Source organism: Mixophyes fleayi, chromosome 7, assembly GCF_038048845.1.
Source record: "Mixophyes fleayi isolate aMixFle1 chromosome 7, aMixFle1.hap1, whole genome shotgun sequence".
In the NCBI taxonomy this organism is placed as follows: domain Eukaryota; kingdom Metazoa; phylum Chordata; class Amphibia; order Anura; family Limnodynastidae; genus Mixophyes; species Mixophyes fleayi.
In genome coordinates, this window is record NC_134408.1 from 107141834 (window position 1) to 107167984 (window position 26151).

Below are 26151 nucleotides of genomic sequence, written 5' to 3' on the forward strand. Positions count from 1 at the left end.
CCACACAAAATGCCAACTTGAAGTGTGCAGCAGAACACATTATGCCAAACACGCTGCATGATAGTACTTTATTATGTCCGGGACGCCCAGGTCTCCTCTACTAGAATTTCTATGAAGAAGACGTAGTCATATGCCCTACTCTGGGACAAATGCCTGACCAGATGAACTTAGAAATCAATTGTTGAAGGCTCCTAGGACTTGTATTGGGATGGTTTTAATAAGATATAATAATCTTGGAATGAGATTTATTTTGATCACTGACATTCATCCAATCCAAGATACACATTTGGATATTCTAAATAGTTAAATAGTTTGCTGATTAGTGTTGGAAAGTAAGCTGCTTATAGTTGAGGGTATTTTCTGAACACTTTGGCCTGATTGAGAGTAGGTTTCAATTTTGCATCTTGAACATAAATCTATGGACACAATCTGCCTGTAACAATGTATGAGAATTATCAATTACCTGTGAAACGGTTGGCTTTTTTAAAAAAATCTAATGACATTATGCCATTTAGGACATACAATTCCTTCCTTATAGCAGCAAAACACTACAACATGTCTTCAAATCTAGAAATCGAAACACTTAAAACGAATGTTCTCCCCTCTCCTTTTAAAATGTTGCAAGCTTCTATTATGCGCTTCATTTGGTCAAATAAGAAATCCAGGATCTCTGCTCGTATTCTACAACGCTCTCCCATGGCAGGTGGCCTCGGCATACCCAATCTTCGCAATTATTACTATGCGGCACGCTTAGCTCAATGTGTCCAATGGCACTCCCCGCCTGGGACCAGGGTCTGGGTTGATATAGAATCATACCTATTTGGAGGCCCACCGATTTGTTCTATCCTCTGGCTCTCAGCCACACAGCGACCAGCCCTTTCTCGAACTCACCCGGTAATAGCCCTCTCCCTTTCAATTTGGTCTCGGTGTAGTAGAATGGCATCTCTATCTCCCGCCCCCCAGATACTTATACCTCTTTGGTTGAACCCAGCTTTTATACCAGGCCTCTCACGTTCTATGTATGCAAAATGGGCAGGGGAAGGTAAATTACTGTTGCTAAACCACATACCAAAGGACTTTAACGTTCCCTTAGCTCTCAGAATTGACTGAGCGGTGTGGGTTCACGATGGGACAATACTTACCAATCAGACATTATCATCAGCAGGTCAAGGCTCAGTTGTCTGGCAGACCCCCCACTGTGTTTGAGAATTTATGCCTATCGGGGCCATCCTCAAAAGGTCTAATCTCAACGCTATACAATGCCTTACTTCCCACTTCCACGGAGACCAAGAACCATTTTCAGACACAGTGGGAGGCAGATTTGGGAGCATCCCTAGATCCAGAAGAATGGTCGGACATCTATGAGTGGACAGCTCGTTGCTCTATAAATGTCCGTACCAAAGAATACGCCATTAAGTTGCTACATAGATGGTATTATGTTCCCTCTAGGCTTCACATCATATACCCTCAAACAAGTCCAACATGTTGGAGAGACAGTGGCCATACAGGCACCTTCATACACACATGGTGGGACTGTCCCAAACTGAGCCCGTTCTGGACAGAAGTTCTTGCATTGGCAACGGCTGTCCTCGATACTCCTGTGCCCTCCGATCCTAAGTATTATTGCCTCTACCTCTCCCAGACCTCCCACCACACACCCATAAGCTTCTTCGGCATATAATCAGCGCAGCTACCTGTCAAATAGCTGCCCACTGGAAGAACTTCGTTCCTCCAACGCTCCAAATGGTCTGTGGTCGGATCTGGCACACTTATCAGATGGAACACATCACCAGTGTGCTTAGGGGCTCCTCCGTGTCCTTCAACAAGGTCTGGTCTCCTTGGGCCTCGTATTGCAACCAACCTCTGCTCCAATTTTAGTTAAACCCTATCCATTACTAGAAATACATTGAACTAGTATCTCCTGCTAAAAATATAAAGGCGTGAATTCCTCCTTCCTTCCCCTAACCCTCCCAATCTGTTCTCTCTCCTTCCCCCTTTTTGCCTTGTCCCTCCCCCCTACCCCATTCTTCTTCCTCTTTTCCCCCTTATTTGTATAATTTAAAACAAAATAACATCTTCATGGTACCATGTTCATATGAAGCTGAACTTGTTTTGTAAAAGCTATGTGAAAGAGTGCTATACACACTGTTAAATTTGTATGTGCATTTGTCATCTTACTATTGTACCTTTCAAGAGTTTTATATTTTGTAATGCTGTTCAAGATAAGATGTTACTAATAAAATGTATTTAAAAAAAAACCCCAAAAAAACGAATGTTCTCATTTCCAGACGTGTCAAACTATAGACCACATTGCACCAAATTCATGTTAAAGCCTTAACTATATGAACTGCTCTGCAGTCATGTGGACCTAAATGATCTCTTGTCAATGATGTATTGAAACTAGAATGTTTTTTTTTTTGCTCTCAGGGAGAACAGAAGTCTTTTTAAATTCCCACTATAAATGTGTCTGTCCTGTACACACAGTATCCGCTAATAAATTCTGCTACTCTCATAGGCTCTTCATGCTGCACTGCCCAACTTGGAATAGGTTACAGTGGGATTTCCAGCCTCGGCAATTCTTGCAATAATTATCATTTCTAATGGAATTTTTACACCTCGGTTCTTTTTTGATTGAAAAGGTTATTCGTGACAAACCTATTCTCTTTTACATTGCTTTTTCTTCCACATTTACTCTATTTAATAGCTTCTACTTAACCAATTCCCTGCCAGAAAAGAGGGCCCATCTTTAAGCCAAAGTGTTAAGAGGACTTTGTTGATGTTTTTAAGTTACTGCTCTTTTTAGCATAACTACTTTGAGTTTTTATGGAAAATATTATTTGTAAGGCTTTGGGCAGAGGGTTTAAGGATATTACAGTAGTTTAAAGCACCATGTCTACATTATCATCACACTGCCCCTGGAACTCCCCTCCTCATTTCTCTGTGTAATAGTGCTCAAGTGAGCGTTTAAGTATGTCTAAGATACGCTCAACCTTTGCCATTATATGTGGACGGTGTTCTCTCTGAGTGCCTGTCATTGTGGCACAAGGTTAACCAATAGCTGCTAAGGAGAGACAGTTTAGGTGTTTTTAACTTGCTTTATTGATTTTCCCTGGTTCAGTGTGTTACAGAGGGAGATATATGTTCTCCCTGTACCCCCCTTATGACACCTGTATTATGGTTTGACTGGTGATCCCTGGATAAGCTCCTTACAGTATATCGGAAGACACAGGGATGATTGGATTCTTTGTAATCTGCTTTGATTAGCTCCACCCACCGCAAAGACCATAGTTGCCTACTCTCCCGGACTGTCCGGGAGACTCCTGAATTTCCAGGAGTCCTCCTGGATTCCCAGGAGAGCAGGCAATTCTCCCGAATCCTGGGTGACACTATCAATTAAACGGAGAGGGCTTAGTGACGTTGCATGCACATCATTATGGCCCCGTCCCCGATTTTCATTGGCCCAAAATAGTGATTGCTCATTTTAGGGGCTGGGCTAATGACGAGATTCTTCAAGCCCTGCCCCCACACACCCACCTGTCCCTCAGACCTCCCGGGAGAATACTTGTCAATGTTGGCAAGTATGACAAAGACACGGGGGTAAATGTATTAATGTCCGGATTCTTCAACTCCGGCGTGTTCAGCGTCTTCGGCGATTAAATTTAAAGCGGCGCTGCATTGTAAAGGGAAGTTTCCCTTTAATACATTTACCCCACGGAGTCTAACGAGGCAGAGGTTTTCTCCAGGGATCACTGCAAGTACGTTTGGGCTTTGCTGTTTACACCCCACAGGTCGTGAATCTCCAGATGGGTACTAGATGAGTCTGACAGGAGAAGGAAGATGTTGTTAGCCGACAAGGAGAGACCAGAATAGGAACAGATACAGGATACTAGGATTACCTGAGAAGCATATAACGCTGGATACCAGGATCTTCTGACTAGGAACGGATACAGGATACCAGGATTAGCTCAGAAGCATATAGTGTTGGATACCAGGATCTGCTGACTAGCAATGGATACAGGATACCAGGATACACGCAGCTTAGCAGGCTGGACATGAAGATCTGGCACCAAATTTCCAGAACAAATGCCTTAAATATTTTGGAGCAGTGTTTCTTAACTCCAGTCATCATACACCTGCAACATCTCATGTTTTTAGGATTTCTTTAATCATGATATAGGTGACATTGTCTATGAGGCTGGGTCAATAATTATAATACCTGCTTCCACAGACAGCAATTCTCAAAACATGAACTGATGGGGACAGGGGGGCCGGGAGCGGGTACTGATTACTGGGGTCCGGGCATGCCAGGGGTCCGGGCCTGCACTGCAGACATGCAAGATTTTTTTTTGCTGCTATTCTTTTTTTTTTCCTGGGGAGGGGGGGGGGCGTGGGGGTGTCGGTCAGGCAGTCTATGTGATCCCTGCATAGACAGTCAAGTCGCATACTATGCACTGTGACAGTCTATGCAAGGACCGCACACGCTGTATCCATTTCCATTAGGCGTGAGCTAGATCTCGGTCACTGTGACAAAGGAAGGTCATGTGACTGCTGCAGTCACATGCACACGGTGCAGGTGGGTTTGCTGAATATCTTCATGTTCCTGTGTGCTGTGCAACATAGATAAAGGTAAGAGAAAGGGGTGATGTAATGGGGAGGGTGTATGTGTTATTAAAGCTACTAGGCAGAGATGGAGATGTGTTGTTAAAGCTGCTGGGCTGAGGTGGGAATGTGTTACTAAAGCTGCTGGGCATACAGGGACATGTGTTATTAAAGCTTCTGGGCATAGAGGGGCATGTGTTATTAAAGCTGCTGGGAAGAGGGGGACATGTGTGATTACAGCTGCTGGGCAGAGAGGGGGCATATGTGACTAAAGCTGCTGGGCAGAGATGGGCATGTGTGACTAAAGCTGCTGGGCATAGAGGGGCATGTGTGTAAAGCTGCTGGGCATAGAGGGACATGTGTGATTAATGCTTCTGGGCAGAAGGTGGCATGTATGTGTAAAGCTGCTGGGCAGAGTGGGTTTGTTTGTATAAAGCATGTGGGAAGAGGGAGTGAGTAATGTTGCTGGGCACAGGGGAGGCATGTGTAAGTAAAGCATGCGGGCAGAGGCTACATGTGTGAGTAAAGCTGCTGGGAGCCCTGTAGCACCAAATGATTGTATCTTCTAATGAGGATATATTAAATTATTCCTTGCCTTGCACTTTTCACCTCCTAGGCTTACCCCCCAATGACACATAGCCACACCTCCAATGATATGGCCACTCCCCTTTGGTGGTGCACCGCTGCTGTGCGGCGGCACATGGGTTTCCTTTCTAGTCGACTATGGGGGGCCCCATAAAGTTGCTGTACTGGGGCCCAATATTTCTCTTGGCAGCCCTAGTTGGGGGTGTGTGAGGACTAGAGTTGAGAAATACCGGTCTGGAAGATGAGGAGGCGTGATAAGTAATCAGGAAATGGCTGAACAGGGAAGATTATAAAAAATGGGTCAGCGCACGTGCAGACCTGAAATCCAAGATGGCAGCCATCATCGGAACAGCACAGGGGCTGTCACGGGCAGTGAAGGTGCTCTTCTGGTCAGTAAGATGGACTATAGTAGCACTCAGCTTTCGATAGCTAAACACTTTCAAGCTTTCTACCCACTGACAAGGGCAATAGTAATAAGGAAATCTCTGCTTTTAAGTATATTGTTAGGGTAATACACACAGGCATGGTATGGAACATGCTGTCAGTGACATTAATAAAAAGCAGTCCCTGCTTCTAAACTGTTCCTGTTTATCCTAATTATCCCTGTCAGCAACTTCTGTATTTCTTCCCTGTATTTATAGATAGTGTACTTTCGTTCAGCTACAAAAGTTGGTACCTGAAGTACCCACAACACCCTGGCCAGAATCTTAGATGTCCCTCTAATTGGAAGTCTTCCTCCATTTGCAGTCTGGGCCTCTCTCTATCAGCAGGGGGGTGAGATTGTGGGTGGAGTGTGTTCATCTCTCAGATGTCCCACACTGTTATCTGGAGTCATGGCCTCTCCCATGCTCACTCTCTCTCCACCGTGCAATCCTCCTCTTCCAACACTTCCAGCATTCTCTTCCCATGCTTAAGTCACTAGGGGCGGCCTCCTCCAATCTTCCTTGTTTCAAGTACAATGCACAGTGGGGTATTAAGTTCAGGTAAATCAAAAATGACCTGCACTGCCCCAGAACTTACACTAACTCTCCATCTGCCAGCCCATGCATTCCCTCCTCTGATCCCTGATAAAAGCATACCACCTTCACATTTGTCCTCCACACTTGCTATTTATATAAAGAAGTCACATAATGTCAAATATTTATCTCAACACTTACAGTAGAACAGTTTAGCAGCAGAGTCAACAATGTAGTCACATTAAATAGACCAAAAATCAATAAACATCAAAGTGTAGATTCTATTTCACCAAATCTGAACAAGCTATCCTCAAGGGGGCTGTGAAGATACCGGGTTTATCTGGCCCAATGCTACCCACTTCACGCTCGCTGGCCACCAGAGAAGTCTATCCAGTACCTTTCAGGGTTCCCAGTCACTCAGGCAAATGCAGTTAGAAAGTAAAGCAATACATTTATTGTAATAAAAACAATCACTAGATTATTAGGTACACACAGTAAATAAATGCCAGGCAGGTTTACCACATCATCTTACCCGACTAGCTTAAGGCGTTACAGTCACCTGGCTGTCCAGACTTGACGACCCATGGATCTCTCTCAGCTGCATATGTAGACTCTGGTAGAGAACGACAACTCAAAAACCAGACCTTGCACCTTTCATGAATGAAATCCCATAATGAACACCCCCTCCCTCCATGGAGTGGCTCCTTATATCTAGGGTCAAATTTCCACAGTGTTTTCCCCTCCCTCTGCAAACCTCTCGGTCTCTCTCTCTTTAAACATTGGTAGGTCCTGGATCAGGGGGTTGGAGGGGGGAGTGGCGATGAGCTGTGCTTCCACAGAAGCCCCATGCTGGGATGCAGACAAAACGTCTGGACTAGTCCTATGGAGAACAATGGATACCAATTTTTTTTCCCAACCTCCAAAGTTAAGGTAGCAGTCAACCCTACCTAAAATTAACCCCTTACACTACTTTGTGATGTCACAGGGTCCCCAGCTGTTCCATGCTTCCTGCAGAGGAAGAGGGGGAGAATGAATGCACCTCCAGCCCCCTCACCTGTATCCTGGACACCACCTGATCTTTACCTATAACCCACCCGGCTTCACTTTAAGAACAATACATGACAGCCTCACAGTCACATCATCAATATACAATACACAATATACATATTTACAATGAGCTACAATGTTCCCTTATCCACATGTAATTAGACAATGCAGTTGTAGTCTTTTGAGCTGGGGAACTAAAGTAAGGGCTATAAAAAGTACTTGCTATAATCCACATTATGTGAGAAACGGGATGGTTACAGTGTTATCACACTCATTTCATCATGTAGGTTTTTTTTCATATTTGAGACATAAAATTATTATTTATATAATTTCTAGAGTATTCTGTACTGAACTATACATCAATATATACAGGATGTCTGTGTGTTTATCTAATTTGTCATTCTCTTAAAGCCATAAATAAGTTATGTTCTAGTTTTTATACATTATTGTCTTCTGTCTGAAATTGTTTGGGATTACAAGAATTTCAATGGAAGTATGTTCATTCTCATTAAATGAGAAGGAACATTTGCTATGTAGCTTTTTTACATTTGTGTTTTCAAGGGACACAGACCTATAATAGCCTATCTGTGGCTAAACGGTTCAAGAGACTGCTGCTGATTGGCTTACTGACTATTAACTAGCCAGGCTCCTAAGGGGCAGTCTGTTGTTTCATATGATTTTTTTTTGTGAAGGTATGTTTAGCATGAGTAGTAGCTTCCATGCTGCTACCTTGGTTGAGGTTAAATTAAATATTAGCCAAACAAACTGAATAAATTATATAAAATTGCAGTATATATGTGTGGCTTTACTAAGTGGTAACATCTTAGCCAAACAACCAGTTACGAGCCACAGACTGACTGGAGTGTTTTTCCACTATGAAACTGTCACAGATGTTCTGTGTAGAGGAGAGAATAGAACCATTGGGCGAAGCTTCTGTAACCACTTCCAACTCTTCCTCTAGTCCATCTTCACTTCAGCAACAGCACAAAGGGACGAGTGCAGGAATTTGTGTATGAGGTCACTATTTTCCTCCATAAAAAGGACAGCAGAGCCCCATATGATGTGTGTACCATTTTGTACTCCTGGGTGTATCATCAAAACCACATAATGATTTTAACAATTATTTTAAGGAATATTTGTTAGCAATAAACACAACTCTTCCTCAGGGCTGCCGAGAGGGAGGGAGCGGGTACGAATTAACCAAGCCCGGATATGCCATGGGGCCCAGCACTGGCCCTCACTGCCGACCGATTGTTGCCTATTTTTTTTCGTTCCATCCCCTTCTTTGGTGGGGGAGCAGGGTACTTAAAAAAAAGGAAATACAAATACTCACATGATCACAGCGCTGGCGTCCCTCTTCCCTCCTCCCTGCTCCATTCGTACTGAATGTCGGCCGTGACATCATCACGTCTTGCCCGACATTCAGTGAGGAGTGGCGCAAGAGGACCCAGCAAGAAGACAGAAGAGAAGAAAAGAAAAGAGATGAAAGAATGTAATACAATGATAAGTAAAGGAACGGAGGCAATGGGAGGAAAGCAGAAAGACACAGTCTGATGAAGAAGGGGGGAGAAAGGCAAAGTGTAATGAAAAGGGAGGCACAGTGTGATGAAGGGGGGGCAGCATGGCACAGAGTGATGAAGAGGGGCCAGGTAAAGGGAGGAAAAGCAGCATGAAAGGCGCAGTGTGATGATAAGGGGGCACAGCATGGTTCTAATGAAGGGGCACAGTAATGTGTGTGTTATGGCACAGGGGGCTTGTGGCAATGTAGTGTGTGTGAGGTTGGTGATGGCTAATTAATGGGTGCTATTTTGTTTGTGGGGTGATGGTGGGGCAATTTAATACTGGGGACTATTGATTTAAGATGGGGTGGTTTGGGGGCCATTGAATGTGGGGGTGAGTTTGGGGAGAATGAGGTCTCTTTATTAAATGTGACTATGAATTATTTAATGGCAGTGATGGTTGCGGGAAATAGGTATATTTGTGAAATGTAAACAATATTACTTTATTGCTGGAGCTGTTTGCAGGGAGAGAAATAGGTTTATTTATTAAATGGGAATACTATTATTTTAATGTTCGGGCTGGAGGAAGGCCAAATTATTACTCGTGAGTGCCATTGATTTAACGCCGGGGCTGGTTGCAATTTTCTAAATGTACCCATTTTTTTCCAAATAGGACCCACAACATTCCAGGACCTAGACAAGCAATAACTAAAGAAACCTGCAGCCACAGGTGGTGAAAGTGGCAAGAACAGGCAGAAGAGAGCAGGACAGTCTGTCAAATGTTCTGATTCCAGTGGGATAATTACGATTTTTGGTGACTGTTCTGCCAATGTAAGGGGCAGGCCAAGTCTGTGAACTCTTTATGTACACACTGCATTCTTTATATACTACACTATGGTGCTAGATGTCCTTTGTGGGCTTACCACGCCCCCTCTGGTGGTTTGGTTACACCTCTCTAGTGGCTGGTCACACCCCCTCTGGATGGCCTCTACCATTTTATTATCCCCTGTGAATGTGAATTGGGGGCACTTATGTGAGGCATAAAATGATTGTGGTCACTTATATGTGGCATAAAATGAATTGGGAACATTACTGTGGTATAATATGAACTGGGGACTCTACTATGTGCTATGTTATGAATTGTGGGCACTACTATTTACCACAGTATTAACTGGGCCTCTACTATGAGGGCACAACTAAGAGCCACTATGAGGTCATTGTCCTGCTGTCTTGAAAGTCAGGACTGCTGGAATATATGTCACGCTCAGGCGAGTGGGCACTGCACACTTCTGCCAATAAAGGATTTTTTCTGCAGGAGGTTGCCCTTGCGCTTTTCACCTGCTAGACGCGCCCCAATGATGCACAGCCATGCCCCCAACTGTATGACCGCTCCAAATTTTTTTGCCATGCTCAACTATAAGGGGGGTCCCCATTAAGTTGCTGTACCGGGCCCTGAATTCCTCTTGACAGCCCTGCTCCTCCTATAACAAAATGTCTATTATCTGCTGTGATCTATAGATAAGAGCTAAGACTCTAACCCATTCCCTGGCTGTCCTGTGTTTAAACCCAGCACCCTGAGTCAACACTCTGCATGCTACCCTAAGTAAGTGGTCAACAGGAGCAGCCACGAGGTGCAGCAGCAGCTATACAGAGCACCAAGAAGCTCCTGGTGTCGGTGAAGGAGCCTAGCATTGGTAGTGAATACTCTCGTATGTCACCAGTAGGGGTGGTCAGTAACAGACAGTAAAGGAATCTGAAGAGTCAGAAAAATCCCTAGAAATAGCAAGGAATGGGTAGAAAAGTAAGTCCATACTGTCACAGGTCTTATGCCCTCACTAAATTCATACACTGTTCCTGAATAGTCTAATTTAATTACAAACACAATTTTTACATTTTCCTTACATTCCACCCTTCAAAATAGCTGGAAAAATTAATGCATTTTTGCCCTATGTCACTCCAAACTATATGGAGTGACAATTTTTATGGGTAGAAACATCCTTTATATAATCTCACTTACAATCTTTCTAGGTATCAATACAATACAAGGTACACCTGTATAAACATCTATGATCCCAATACTTCCATCCTATCATTCTTTCTCCACCTTATCAAGGTAATTGCAATTAACACTGCACATTACTAGGAGAATCGTGAACCCTTCACATAGCTATTTAGCATTTCAGCGCACATCATCATCATCATCATCATCATTTATTTATATAGCGCCACTAATTCCGCAGCGCTGTACAGAGAACTCATTCACATCAGTCCCTGCCCCATTGGAGCTTACAGTCTAAATTCCCTACTATAGACACACACTCACACACAGACAGACAGACAGACATGGAGAAACTAGGGTCAATTTTTGATTGCTGCCAATTAACCTACAAGTATGTTTTTGGAGTGTGGGAGGAAACCGGAGCACCCGGAGGAAACCCACGCAAACACAGGGAGAACATACAAACTCCACACAGATAAGGCCATGGTCGGGAATCGAACTCATGACCCCAGTGCTGTGAGGCAGACGTGCTAACCACTAGGCCACTGTGCTGCACACTAAGATCAGGTCACCACCACCCACCTGTGCCATTACCACCAGCTCGATCTGATCACCTCACAGGTAATTGCATTTGGAACACCACATACAACAGAAGCCCACAGAGAGACCAAGCGCTCCCAGGCAGCTCCCGTCGGACAACCACAGGACTGATTATCACCACCCGTACCCCCAACACCACCATCCATTAACTAACTAGGACTTGAGCTGTTCAAATATCCCCGTAACAGTTCTTACCTTTGGTGCTTTCCATCCTATCTTAGCAACTCTGAAATTTAAATCAATAATTTAAATAACATGTAGATGGAATACTTGGATGAAAATATTGCTATATTTATATACACTATATGGACAAAAGTATTCGGACACTTGACCATTACACCAATAAGGACTGTAATGACATTGTATTCAAATACATATACTTTATTATGGAGTTGGTCTCCCCTTTGCAGCGATAACAGCTTCCACTCTCCTTGGAAGGCTTTCCACAAGATGTTGGAGTGTTTCTGTGGGAATTTGTGCCTTTTCATGCTGTAGAGCATTTATGAGGTCAGACACTGATGTTGGACGAGAAGGCCTGGCTCGCAATCTCAGTTCCAGTTCATCTCAATGGTGTTCAATGGGGTTGAGGACAGGGGTCTGTGTGGGTCAGTCAAGTTCTTCCACACCAAACTCATCAAACCATGTCTTTGTAGTCTTGCTTCGTGCACTGGGGCACAGCCATGTTGGAATGGAAAAAGGCCTTCCCCAAACTGTTGCCACAAAGTTAGAAGCATAGTAATGTCCAAAATGACTTGGTATGCTGAAGCATTAAGATTGCCCTTCACTGGAGATAAGGGGCCTAGCCCAAACCCTGAAAAACAGCCCCACACCATTATCCCTCCTCCAAAAAACTTCACAGTTGGCATAATGCAGTCAGGCAGGTAATGTTCTCTCGGCATCTGCCAAACCCAGACTCTGCCATCTGACTGCCAAACACAGAAACACGATTCATCACTCCACAGAACATGTTTCCACTGCTCCAGAGTCCAGTGTCTGTGTGCTTCATCCGACGCATTGGTCTTGGTGAAGTGAGGCTTGCATGCAGCCGTTAGGCCATGGAAACCCATTCCATTAAGCTCCCGCTGAACAGTTTTTGTGGTTAGATTAATGCCAGATTAAGTTCGGAACTTTCGGAGTTCGGAGTTCGGAGTTCGGAGTTCTCATTGGATGCACTTTTATTATTAGCTTATATAGGAGGATCCTTATATGTGATTGAGCAGCTCCTTAAACCCAAAGTCAGTATGAAGCGACTAGGAGGTAGTTAGCAAATCACTCCCCATATATGGCATTCGTGAGAGGCAGAAGATATAGATGTATTAGTCGCTCCAAATAGACCTTATAGGGAATCTGAAGTTTTCTCTGAGAAGAGAGAAACTTAGGACAGATAGATGGTCTGACTGGTACATACTTTTGTTGGGAAAATGCATCACTAAAATATCCAACCATTATATTTATGAGATGCATATTTATGTGAAGAAGATATATCACTTCTAGTAAGATAACTATGAGAAAGATCTCTTAGGATGTGGTGTTTGACATAGGAGCTTTAACCCTACAGATTAACTCTTGGTAATAATCGATTATATAAGCAAAAGTTAATTCTGTAAATACTGAATCCAGTACAGTATTAAATCTTATCAGTATAAGTATTTAAGCCTCCTTTTATTTAGGAGATACTGGCAAGTGCATCCAGTGATTTTAATATCACTTATATGTTTATTCACGAGCACTTTAATATTTTGATATTTTTATTCTTGTTTTCATTTTAAAACATCAATAAAAGTTATATTTTATTTATTTCTCATGACCTTCCTTTGGCTATAAAATACTGTGTCAAAGAAATTTACCGGGAGTTTATGTGCACCACTTTCTTGAAAATAAAACTTCTGCTCTTTTTATATATTCGATTTATTAAGTTTTATTTGTTGCACCCCTTATACAATCAGAGAAATCTTGTAAGGATGTGGATGTATGGGTACTCCCTACAATCAGTGCGACAGAGCAATCTCTTTTCTTTCTTGATTCATTAACCCTCTGAGCTTTGTCAGTGGCCAGTTTATTACCCCCCACCAGCCAATTCATCATTCGTCACCCGCAGCCATTAACCCCATATCAACTCCTCCCCCCCCCCCCCCCCTGTTATTGAGCAGCATGACTTACATTCCTCTTTTCTAGCCCAGGCTGCTCCTATTCTTTTTCTTCTCCTGGCTCCAATACTACTTCTTCTGACAGGCAGCCAGCAGCATATCCGGCGCTATAAGCTGCCCTGTCAGAGTGGCGCGGTCTGTGTGCATAGTCTGGTTACATGAGATGTGATAATCTCACGTGACCACACCAAGCAACGCACCTCAGCCGCACAGACAGGGCAGCTAACAGCATCGTATTTGCTGTTAGCTGCCTGCCACACTGAACAGTGACAGTCGGGGCACGTTGACTCAGGGGAGAAATGATGATCGGAGACCTGACCCGATCAGAAGGATAAAAAAAAATAAAAAATAAAGCTAAAAACATTCATTGTGCCGGCGCTGTGCCCCCAAGACCCAGCGCCCCAGGCTGCAGCCTGATCAGCCTATTGGTTGATCAGGCCCTGCTCACATCCAATCACATGATGCCTTCCTCGACCAGGCAAAGATTGTTGCATCCTTTGGTTTTAAATGATGTACTCTAGTGGGGTAGTCCAACTTCTTTAAGAGATTTCAAATTGCACCAGTTCACAAAGTCAAAAAAGTGATGGCAATTGTGGTATCCCATATTCCCTCATAATGCAATCCTTTGGGAGAGGTTTGTGTCATGGTTGTGGCATAATCAGAGTTTATAAAATAATATATAAAGGTTCTACCTTGTGACAGTCTGGTATGCCAGTAACCCATGCGTTAACTTGGCTAATTCTATTTAAAAGGACTGTGGGGTGTTTATATTTGGTGTCATCTAAAGTGTCTGTGTCCTGTTACACAGATGGGTTGTTTGCATTTCATTGAGACCTAAAACCCAACTACAAGTTATACAGATAAGACCAAGCATGTCACCTAGTTTCATTGCACAGGTCTACAAAAAAAATATATAGGATAAAAATATGTAGGATTTCTTTTGTAGTCACAGGATACTAGCCCAAGGGCTGCTAAGGCTTCCGTGAATCCCGTATAAGCTTAAAGAACAGATATTATAGCAGAGGTCTTCACCTATAGCAGCTGCCTTTTCCGTAGAGATAGATATTCTCACAGGTACTCGGATGCCTCCAGGACTTACACTCAGAGTAGTAAAAGCTTATATTGAGAAACGGGTGGCGAGGAGTTGGAGGCTGGAGGACTACTCAGGGGTGAGAGCGAAATGCAACCAGAGTCAGGCCAAGGGTCAAAGAGGTCAGAAACAGACAGGAAGAGTCTTAATTCAAGCCGGAGGATGAGGGGCTGGCAGCGAACAAGGGTAGTCCAGGTAACAGAGCCAGAGGGTCAAGGGTAGGCAGCAAAAGAGAATGGTGCAGATAGCAAGCCAAAAGGTCAGGTAACAGATGATCAAACAGCAGGATGCAGATTCAAAGCAGGCACAGCAATTGCAAGAAAAGGATGCTATAACCTGCAGGGAGACTAAGCCATCCATGCCTTTTAAATATTGAAGGACCAATCAGAAGGGAGAACAAGAGTACACCACCATGAGCACATAGGAGACTGCAATCATGTGATTGCAGTCTCAATCCACCAGCCACGGCTGCCGGTCAAACAGCCAGAGCGGATGTAGCAGAAGCTTCCCAGTTGCCTGAGTAACAGTGAAGGGGAGGAAGTAGAACAAGAGCCATTGCGGTTAGCGCGATGGCTCATGACAAAGCCATATTTTTTTTATAGGGGAAATACATCAAAATAATTTGTTTCATAATCCATGTTTACTATACCAATCTATAATGAGATGAATGTGCTACATGAAATATCTTAACTATTATTATGAGCCAGATATGGAGCATAGTGAAATAGCATATCTCCCTAAAGCATTTATATTTCATAATGATGTCTCATATGTATTTGTGTAGAAAATCCTTGTCTGTTGATTGAATTTCTTATTATATTTTTATGATGTTCTAGAGAAATAATATTTTCTCAGTGACCTCAAAGGTAATGGGGTTTGAAAGGGGTCATGGCTTTAAATATTTTAAAATTAAGGTTAGAAATTGCAAGTTCCAGCAGATCAATCTGCTATTGATTTTTTGGTTTTTCAATTTGTCTGTCTTCCCTGGCAACAGTTACACAAAAATTTAGTTTTCTGTTTCTGGGTTTTTTTCTGTTTATTTTATTAAACTGTTTTGCAATTTGTATTTCTGTATGTCATTTTGTTATATATTTTTTTATCATTTAAACATTGTGACTTTCTTTGTTATATTTAACTCCATTTAATAATGTTCTGTGTTAATGGTTTCACATACCAGATAAGCTTAACTATTATAAATGCTACATAACTAAATACAGGGAATTGTCTGCTTTACAATAACTCTGATTATTTACGTTGTGACTGTATTGGAGGATAAGTCAAGTGAGTAATCAAAGACTTCCTAAAAGAATCAGCTTTGGAACTAAATCTTGGTTGTGGCAGATCTGAGCAGTTGAATAGGGAGCGTGAGAATCCCCCGCATTTTGGGGGATTTTTTAGACAAACTATGTGGTTTTATTTTTGGTGAACTCTTTAACATCAACTAGTCATGCAGGCTCAGATGAGTTTGTCATGACAGTATGGTTACACTCTGTTTTGAAAAAACAAGACCTGCCACTTATTTGATTCACATAGTTACTTACATAGTTAGTAATTTTGATAAAAGACACTGCTCCATCAAGGAATGCATCCTGCTGCTGTTTTAAGCTCAGTCTCTGCTTGCCTGGATCTTGGAATGTTAGGGCCCTGCTTGGAAAAGTAATAGGTACAGGAATTATGGAAAGCTGAGGAACAAGTGAATATTACATCTCCCTCCCAAAGAATCAGCCTGAACGTTAAATTAATAGCAATTATATTAATAAATAAGCCTATTTCCCCACAAACTGCTTCAGCATTAAATTAACAGCATTGACAATTAATAAAAACGCTTATTTTGGATGAACCAGCCACAAGTTTTAAAACAATAGCATTCTCAATAAACAGCTCTCCATTTGCCCTCAACCAGCCCTGTATTCAATTAATAGCCCCAAACACCCCGACATTAAATCAATAGGCCCCACCATGAGCCCACCATTAAATTAATAGCCACTAAATTCACTCCTTATTACATATTACCAAAAGAGCCTCCCTCCCCCATACTTATCTTAATTTATATGGAGCTGTTACCTCCATTCTTGCACCCATGGGGCAGCACTCACACTTCACCAGGTGCCCCCCATGTGAATGCAGGTAGCTTAGTGACCCAGCCCAAGATATGGGGTTGGCTTAGGGAGGTGCCTCCCTGCGCCCCCCCCCCCCCCCCCCCAGCCAACCCATGGTTGTTGACCTCAGGAATGTTGGGTAGGTTGTGTAACAAGGATTTGTCAATAAGAAGAATGATACATTATATGATCTTGATACATGATATATTACAAACAAATATTATCATAAATAATGTTTCCCAATAAACTCAACAACACCTTTGAGATATATAAAACCACACATTTAGCTAGTCAGAAAAAAAAAATCTTCTACAACTGGCTATCATCCTTTCAATATTTCACAGTAATTCTGATTCCATCCAGAGTTAATTTGTTGCTTCTCTAAGTCTCTGAACAAATGAACCGGTTTAATGAAATTGATTGCATTCTGTAGATTAATAAATGGCAACATCAGATAAAACAGATTATTAATAATAGGGGACTTCATTAACATGTTCCAGCATTTTCCTTTTACCGTTTAATATTTAATATGTTTTATTTAAAATGAATTTAACCATAGCTAGATATGCTTGTATTAATAAAATACAAGTTTTTCAATTCCATAAAATGATAAACTTCTTAAATTTCATGTTATAGTTAAATCATTTTACAAACATAAAACATAGTCACAAATTAATAATCACTTATATGTACCAAAATTACCTTTTTAGCACGAAAATTTACTGCAGCTACAGAATAGCATACCCATGTTTTTTATCTATGGACCAGCAACACTTGTTGCCCAATAGAGCAATACAAACATATTCATTAATTTCATCAGATGCAGTGTTTATTTTTGTGTGTGGTTTTGTTATTTTGTGCTGCAATTACACACATCGTTGTGATAAATTTCTGCAAATTTCTGCTATTCATTCTGCTATTCATTATCATCCACTATTTATATACATAGTTGATGAGGTTGAAAAAAGACACCAGTCCATCAAGTTCAACCTATTTTGGATCTCCTGCGATCCTGCACTTATATTTGAAATTGATCCATATAACGCCACTATTTCCGCAGCACTGTACAGAGAACTCCTATCCGCTCCATTAAACTGCATGTTGGTCTTCAGTACATTATTATTCTGCTTGGGGAAACACTGCGTCTCTGTTGTGGGGGTTCTTCATTACAGATCCAGAGAACGAGAGGTCTCCCTTCACACTGAAGGTCATTTTAGTCTCAAGATACATACCTGTGAGCCCGCACACACACAACAGCTTCTCAGACATCACACAAACACCTGCCCTATAGCTGGTGTAACTGATACAACTATAAAACATACTTAAGAAAAAACTAGGACTTGATTTGCCTATGTTCATCTGCCCCGTCCCTCCCCCGTTCCACCCTTCAAGACGTAGGTAGTCGTAAGTTTAATTTGTATTCAGACATGAATTGCATGATATTGCGTTCATTGACGTAAGGTCTGTTTCTGAGCATGCAGAGAGCAACATGCAAGATACGGCGCATAAACAGACTTACTGTACGTCTCAAGATGAATCAGACCTTTGCTATATTTACATCCATATTGTCTGGGCATGTAGTGAATAGTTCTATGGTCAACTGTTTGCATTATGTACTGTGCTGTGCTGAGGATACCTTGTGGGGCCTTATAAATAAAAGCTGATAATAATAATAAATGGTGTTGGTCACACTGTTCCATAAACCTAAGTATACGACCTTCACCAAATGCCAAATTATTAAATATGTATTTTTACTAAAGGAATCTGTATTTGACTTGCATTTCCAACTTCATCCAAGTGACTGGGAGAGCCGCTGTTAAAATATGTAGCTCCTCTTGATGTCGCAGAAATAAATGTAACAACATAACTAATAGAGACGTTTTCATAATGGAAGTTATATTATATTAGTTCCAACTTGTATACACAATATTTCCAGACTGTTTCATCATACTCAGTGCTGTGGAAATAAAGGGGTTACCAAACCTGAAAAAAGCCTCTCGTTGCGTTAAAGATTTATGTATTATAAAAGCCCTGGTCTAATTCATTTCATCTGCTGTGATTTGATAGGAATCAGACTGAGTGGTGTTTGGGGGATTGCTGGCCTGTTGTGATTAGATTTGGGAGATTCTGTTAATCCTAGGCAGGAACATTGTAGGCTGCTGCTGGGACGCAGCCAAAAGCACGTCTCATGGATTATTCTCTGAATCTGATTTTGGCACATAACCCATGGAGAACAATCTAAGTTCAGGACTAGCCCACAGCCCTGTTAAGGGGTCAGCACATCTGTGGACTTCCATCTGTCCCTGTCTCTTGTAGGTGTGGTCACAGCTGTTCCAGTAAACAATCGTCTCCTGAAGGATTGCTCGTCCGGCACAAAATGAAAGAGGCTAAAATGTGCACGATGAGCAGAGATTCAATGGGCAGTTCTGACATGGCTGGATAGCTCGAAAAATGTGAGGCAGCTTATATCTAATTCATAACTAACAGACAAAGTAAGATAACCAAATGGTGTCCTGTATGCTTCTATTTATCCATATAAACAGAAATACTAATAAAAGATACCCTCATACAACTTGCATAATGCTTAGATAAGCTTTTTCCCATAAATCTGTTTTTTCTTGATAACAATTGCAAAATAATTAATTTATTAGGTGATTTTAGATGAAAGATTAATACAAATACAGTAACAATTTAAAATCTATCTATCACATATCTATCTATCGTGTGGAATGCTTAAGACTAAGTCATTTCCCGTTAAGGATTCCCCTGTCTTTCTTCACACTGCACTAAAGTTGAAAGATCCCAGGGAAGACATGGAGCATGTACACAGGACAGGCTGCGATGTCCATATATCAGAAGAAGTAACTTGGTTTACATAAATGCAGTTTATTATAGAAACTACATTGATGTTTCGGTGGGTTGTCCCACTGTTGTAAGTACAGAAATAAATCTAGAGTATAATGTTTCCTTTCTCAACTGCAGCATATTTCAGAAATATTACTGTCATGTTCTGCAACCCTTAATACAATGAACCTAAAAGAGGATGTTAAACTATATATGACCATGGATTGTGCAGTTAAAAGCAATTATGACTCCTGAAAAGACTGGTTTATAGGAAATAGGTTTATACTTTAAAAACTGGTCTATGTGCACCAAATTAGAACACAGTGGGCCTGAGTCCTTAAGGAAAGTAAGGCAAAAAAAAAAACACAACAAAAAAAACGACAACACATTGCCGTTTTAAATTGGGCCGGCAAAGTCGCTGAATATCATTGATTTGCTAGAATCGCGGGTTACTACATTTAGCCCAAGGTATGCATAGCTATTTATTTACAATGCCATTGACACTCTTCTATTTAAATTGTTTAGGTGTCTGTATCAAAAATCTTTCAATGGAGCATATTGTACTAAAATACAGGAAAAATAGGTTTTCTTAAAGTAAGTAGTTTGTGAGTTAGTCTTTCTGGTCTAGCTAACCTAGGCTGGGTACACACAACAGAAAATTTCTCTGGATGCGATATCATTAACAATTTTACTAACAACTTAAAGTCCTGATCAGGATATCGTTTCATGTGTACACATTTTTTACAAGATTTACCTTCAGATCTGTGCTCTTCATCTGTCATAACCATTTGCTGAAAAGATCATGACTCTATAAACTCTATGAAGATCTGCCTACACTGCTGGTCATGAGTGTACACACACTGCAGAATTGGAATGTAATCGTTCCACATCATATACAGAGATTATTAGTCCTTTTATAAAATCAAATCAAATGATACTATGTGCTTTGAAACGATTATCATTCATCTTTGGAGTGTACACACTAATGCGATATCGGGCCGAAGAGTCGTTCATAGTTTTAATGGCCCGATAAAACAAAGTGAAAAACCTGTAATGTGTATCCAGCCTTAGTAGTTACCCGCACGGTGGCTAAGTGGTTAGCACTTCTGCCTCACAGCACTGGGGTCATGAGTTCAATTCCCGACCAACCCCTTATTTGTGAGGAGTTTGTATGTTCTTTCCGTGTTTGCGTGGGTTTCCTCCCACACTCCAAAAACATACTGGTAGGTTAATTGGCTGCTAACAAAAATTGACCCTAGTCTGTCTGTGTGTCTGTCTGTGTGTGTGTTAGGGAATTTAGACTGCAAGCTCCAATGGGGCAGGGACTGATGTGAGTGATTGATTAGTGGCGTTATATAAATAAATGGTGATGACGATGATGATGCTGTGTAAATTGGAGTGTACTTGTTATTTATCGGTGCCTTCAACTTAGTGTAAAAGACAAAGGTCCTGTGAGAGTTTGAGAAAGGTCCTGTATCTCTCAAGACAAAAAGTGTGTGGTAGGTTCCATTGCAAACTAAGTGATTTTGTGGACCCTGGGTGCCAAGTCACCTCACTATTAGAGAGCGGACATTAAGTGAGTTAATGGGGCAGCACGGTGGCTGAGTGGTTAGCATTTCTGTCACACAGCACTGAGGTCCTGAGTTAGATTCCCGACCAGGACCTTATCGGTGTGTAATTTGTATATTGTCCCCACGTCCCCAAATAAAAAGCACACTGTTAGCACTGTTAGGCTAATTAGTTATTGACAAAATGAACCTTAATGTGTATGTGTGTTAGGGAATTTAGAATGCATGCCCCAATGGTACAGGGAATGATGTAAGCGACAAATATTCTGTATACAGCGCTGAGGAATTGTTGGCGCTATAAAAATACATTTTGATGATGGTAAGGCATTGGATTTATTTATATGATTTGTATTTAATTGTTAAATGCGGCAACCTATAAAAGAATACCTGCCGTTATCATGTTTTAAAAATAAACCCATACTGGCGTGGACTGTATCTCATCGTGTGCCAACTATTTAACCCAGGTTATGGTGACTCTAACTCCCCCAAACATTTTGTACTGTAGTAAAGCAATATTGGTATTCAAGTTCTTACAATCCCAGACAAGATGTTGACCTCCCTAGCACTCTCAAGGCCTTATTTCATATAATCAGTCAGTACTGATACGACTTTCCTCTTTTATAAAGGAGTGAGACAACTTATTCCGACATCTAGCAGTTGGAATTTGGGGAGATCAGAGAGAACTAATATCTTCCCACCAGTATTTTATCTGCTGCATGCCCGAGTTTTATAAACATATGCAACAACTTTTGTTTGGTTTTGTTTTTAAATCTAACTTTGCAGATACGGAAAACTCAGCACACACACATTCCAGTTTGCTGATACACGTAACTGTTTAGAGAACAGGGGCCTAGCATTACAATTTCTAAAATGGTTTGGGATAAGGTAAATAAAATATACTGCATCATACCAAAAGGCTTCACTTAAATGTTCTGCTTCTTTTAGCATCTCGTAATATATAGATGTTTGCACAGAAAAATATTTACATTTTCAGCCGAAAAAATAATTTTTTTTACTACTTCACTTAAGTATTATTTTGTTATTAGATAGGGTAATCTGTCGCCAGAACCATAAATGCTGAATTCTTTTTGTCTTCTGGGTACTTGGATTAGGCATCTAGTGGGTTAGAGTCATAGATTATTGGGTGGGGCTACAGAAGTAGATGGATAGTCCTTAAAAAAAAAATCAGGGAATTAGGCTGTAAACTAAAACTTAAAGTAAGGGCCTCCAAGGTGCTATTTTCTAAAATACTACATCTGTCATGTGCTACATCTGAGATACAGTAAGACCTTAGGAAAAAGGGAAGTGGCTGAGAAATTGAAGTAAGATGGAGGCTGCAGGCTGGACGTTCAAGATTGCCCCTGGAGGAGCTCGATTATATAATAGTTTCAAGTCAATATAAGGCAGTTGGTCCGCAGAAGCCACAATCCCATCCTCAACATCTAGGGTCCCTCTTGGCATGTTCCAGGGGGGCCTCACCTCGAAGGCTCAGGTGCAACTGCTGGATGAGGCAGGGAGGCAAGCCGAGGACTTTGACACGCTCAGGGTATGGGAGCAGATCCAGGGTGAATGATGTAATGTGATTTACTAGGAGCAGAAGATGTCTGTTTAATGGCCCAGAAATAGAGCAGTAGGTTCACCTTGCCCCCTCTGGGCGGGCCACTCCAGTGGAGGCTCTAGTGAAGTGCTCCAGGGAGCACCTACATTTCCCCTATGAGGACAAGGGGGATAACAAGTCAAATATCAGCATTGGAGGTACTCATTCCAGCAGGGTGAGAATGAGTAGAGAGCAGGAGTCTATAATCAAAGGCCCTCTTCTTATTCTTGTTTCTCAGATGGGGAGATTTCCCTGTAGGAGCCACCCCAGCAGGCCACTGTGACCCAGTGGACCACGCACCTACTCCTACCCGGAAGCCTCAGGAAGGGATACCCTTCATGTGCACTGAAACAAAGACAGACACCAAGTCCTGCAGCCCCTGCCATGGAGGCCAATACAGAGATAGTGTAGCAACAAATTAAGAACCAGATCCAGAATATAAATGCCTCTCAGGTGAAACAGTCAGTTCAACCAGTGGCCAAATCATGTAGCCAACCAAGTGGAGGTGAGAGCAGATGTACTAACAGTTGCTCCAACATTTTACTGCCAGTTGCCGGCCCAAAATTCAAGGTTGCTGCCTGGAAAGGACATCTTAATGCACTGCTCCCTTATGCTGTTACCATAAGAAGGTGGCACACCATTCACCCTGGATCAGAACGGGAATATCCCAGCTCAGGGTGGCACACCATTCACCATTAGTCCAAGGCCTAATCCAGCTTAAGCCCTAATGGCATAACTAGCTCAAGCCAAACCTTTATGATGACAGCAAAGAAATGTAATTATTCTTGAATATGTGAGGACCACAATGACTGATTTACAATACGTCTATCCACAATGGCCGAATGGCTACCACCAGAAATTGTCTCCTACACTTAGGGTTGCTGAAAGGGGTGGGTTCAAGATACCAAAGCCACTAACTTCTTTTGGGGGCCCGGCGATGGCAATTGTGGCGGAGATGGATAGAGCTCTGACCCTATAGGCACAGAATCATAAGCATGGGATTGTGCTGACCAACAGCTTCCTATTTATTTGCATGGTTGCTACAACACTGTTATTTTTACACCAAATTGTGCACTCTGTCTCTTAAGGGGTTCCTGTGATCACAACCCCCATAGGCTGTACAAGCTACAGGTTATAAGGGGCCAAGATGTGGCCACACCAGTCCTTGTTATTCCTTTCGGAGGCCGTGGTAAAACTAAATAATCGCAGAGACTTGGAAAAACAAACATTTGGGCAAATAATTGACAGTCAATAAAGTTATTACTCTTGATTCTTTTAGTTTTCATCTCTCTTGCCGTCTTTCTTATTTTTTTTGCATAAATTTCTCTTCTTGTTATGAAGCAAGTGGTTATTTTACTGTTCAGCACTTTCTCTCTCTTTTTGCCTTAAAACTGCTGTGACCATGATGCGAAATGACGGGGGAAACGCGGAGCGGAATCTATTTGACAGAATTCCTGTTGGCCTGACCCAACCCTGTCACTAACCACAGACTGGAGAACTGGCCTAGAGATACAGATACATTTGTGTGCTTTCCTAACATATAAAGGTTTATCTCTTTCAGGAGCCCGCAAGACAGTTGACACTCTGGTTCGCTGGCATTATGTCTAATGCTGTGTCTAGTGTTGTGAAGGCAGCACTTTACAATAGCACAAATATATACAGCCCTTGTGTTAACTATTTAGGAGACTTTTTTTTTTTTTTTTTTTTTAAAGTACTCTTATATTTAATTATTCCAAATTTGATAAAAAAAATGTTTAAAACACTTCACCCAAAACTACAAATTCAGTATTTGGAGACTCCATATGTTAAAATAAGGGTCTTGTTTGCAATTGGTGCTCTATCTAGTAGGTACACCGTAAATCAGAAATTGTGCACTCTTCATACCTATGACCCACTATCCAATACCCCTCTGTGTTTTTTAACAAATAAGTAACAAGGAACAACAAAAAAGTTTTAAACAATGATAGAACCATTTCTGTGTTGCAATCTGATCTATTCTGGACACATGCCTAGTATGCTTGTATAGGTAATATTCCCATCATTTTCATCAGTCCAACACTGCGTTGCTGAATTTTTCTACTGCTGGCCTTTTTCAGACGATGTTGTCAATGCCCCTCCCATGTGAATGTCTCATTTGCATGTATAGGTGGATTGGCAACGTCCACTACCTGTTTTTTCGCAGGCTAACAGTATTAGTGTACAGGAGACTGTTGCTGGGGCAGTTAAAAGCTTTGGGGACCCAAGGGATAGTAGGGTAGAATTTTTTCTAAAGTACAAATATCCATGCACAGTACAGGGGGAGTGATATAATTTATCAAATGAACTGAAGACATACCAATGGATCATGTTAACTAAATAAGTTCAATAGTGTATGAAAATGTGCACTACATGATTCATAAGAAGTTGTTAATCACCATTTGATTTGGTGATGAGAAAGAGGGGTTACAAGTAGAATATACAACCCAGTAAGGCTGGGTACACACTATACAAGATTTCTCCCAATACAATATCCTTAACGATTTTACCAACGATTGATAAAAAAAAATCCAGATCAGCCTGCTGATTCATGTGTACACACTATACACATTTTACATCATTTACCTTCAGATCTGTGCTCTTCATCTGTCATAACCATCGACTGAAAAGTTTGTGACTCTGTAAACTCTATGAAGATCTGCCTACACTGCTGGTGGTGAGTGTGTACACACTGCAGGATTTACCCAACATTGTTCCATTGTTTATAAAGATTTTTAGTTTGGTTATAAAATGAAATGAAACGATACGATGTGCTTTGGTCAGATAAAACATGATCGTGGGAGCGTACACACTAACGCTATATCGGACCTAACAGTCTTTGATCGTGTGATTGGTTCTTTAATCGGGTGAAAAACCTGTAGTGTGTACCCAGCTTAAGAGCTCCACGATTTGGGCTCTACAATGAGAGACAACTCGGCAGCAAAGCTGAAATGCTGCCAGGTGGTCACTGTCACAGAGAGTGACTCACCACCACCCTCCTCAAACCCTCTTTGGGCAAAAAATGAAAAATCACAGATAAAAAGCAGATAGACAAAAAAAATAAAAAATAAATCAGGCTGCATATCCCTCCCTAAACTCCTCTTTGGAATATCATGGAGTCTTCAGGTAATTTCCAACACCTATAGCTGAACATTAATGTCCCCAACACTGTACTAAACTAGCGAACTGCAAGTACCCCAGCCTGGGTGGAGCGACTAGTAACTGCATTGGGTGCTGTAGGTCATGGTGCCATCTCATTGCTCTGTAAATGAATTAAGCACGTGGTCCTAAAGTGTTAGTAAGTTGGACTTTGAAGTGATGTTTTTACTCTTTCTGCAATGCACATTTTCAGATGAATCCACAAACACACAAAACAAGTTGCAGATTTAGTTTACGAGGGAAGTTCCAAGTGGGTGAACACCTTGATATATGTGTGACAACCAGACCAGAAGCAGTAGCGACCCACATCTTTTTATTTATTTATTCCTTATATTTTCCTTCTGCAA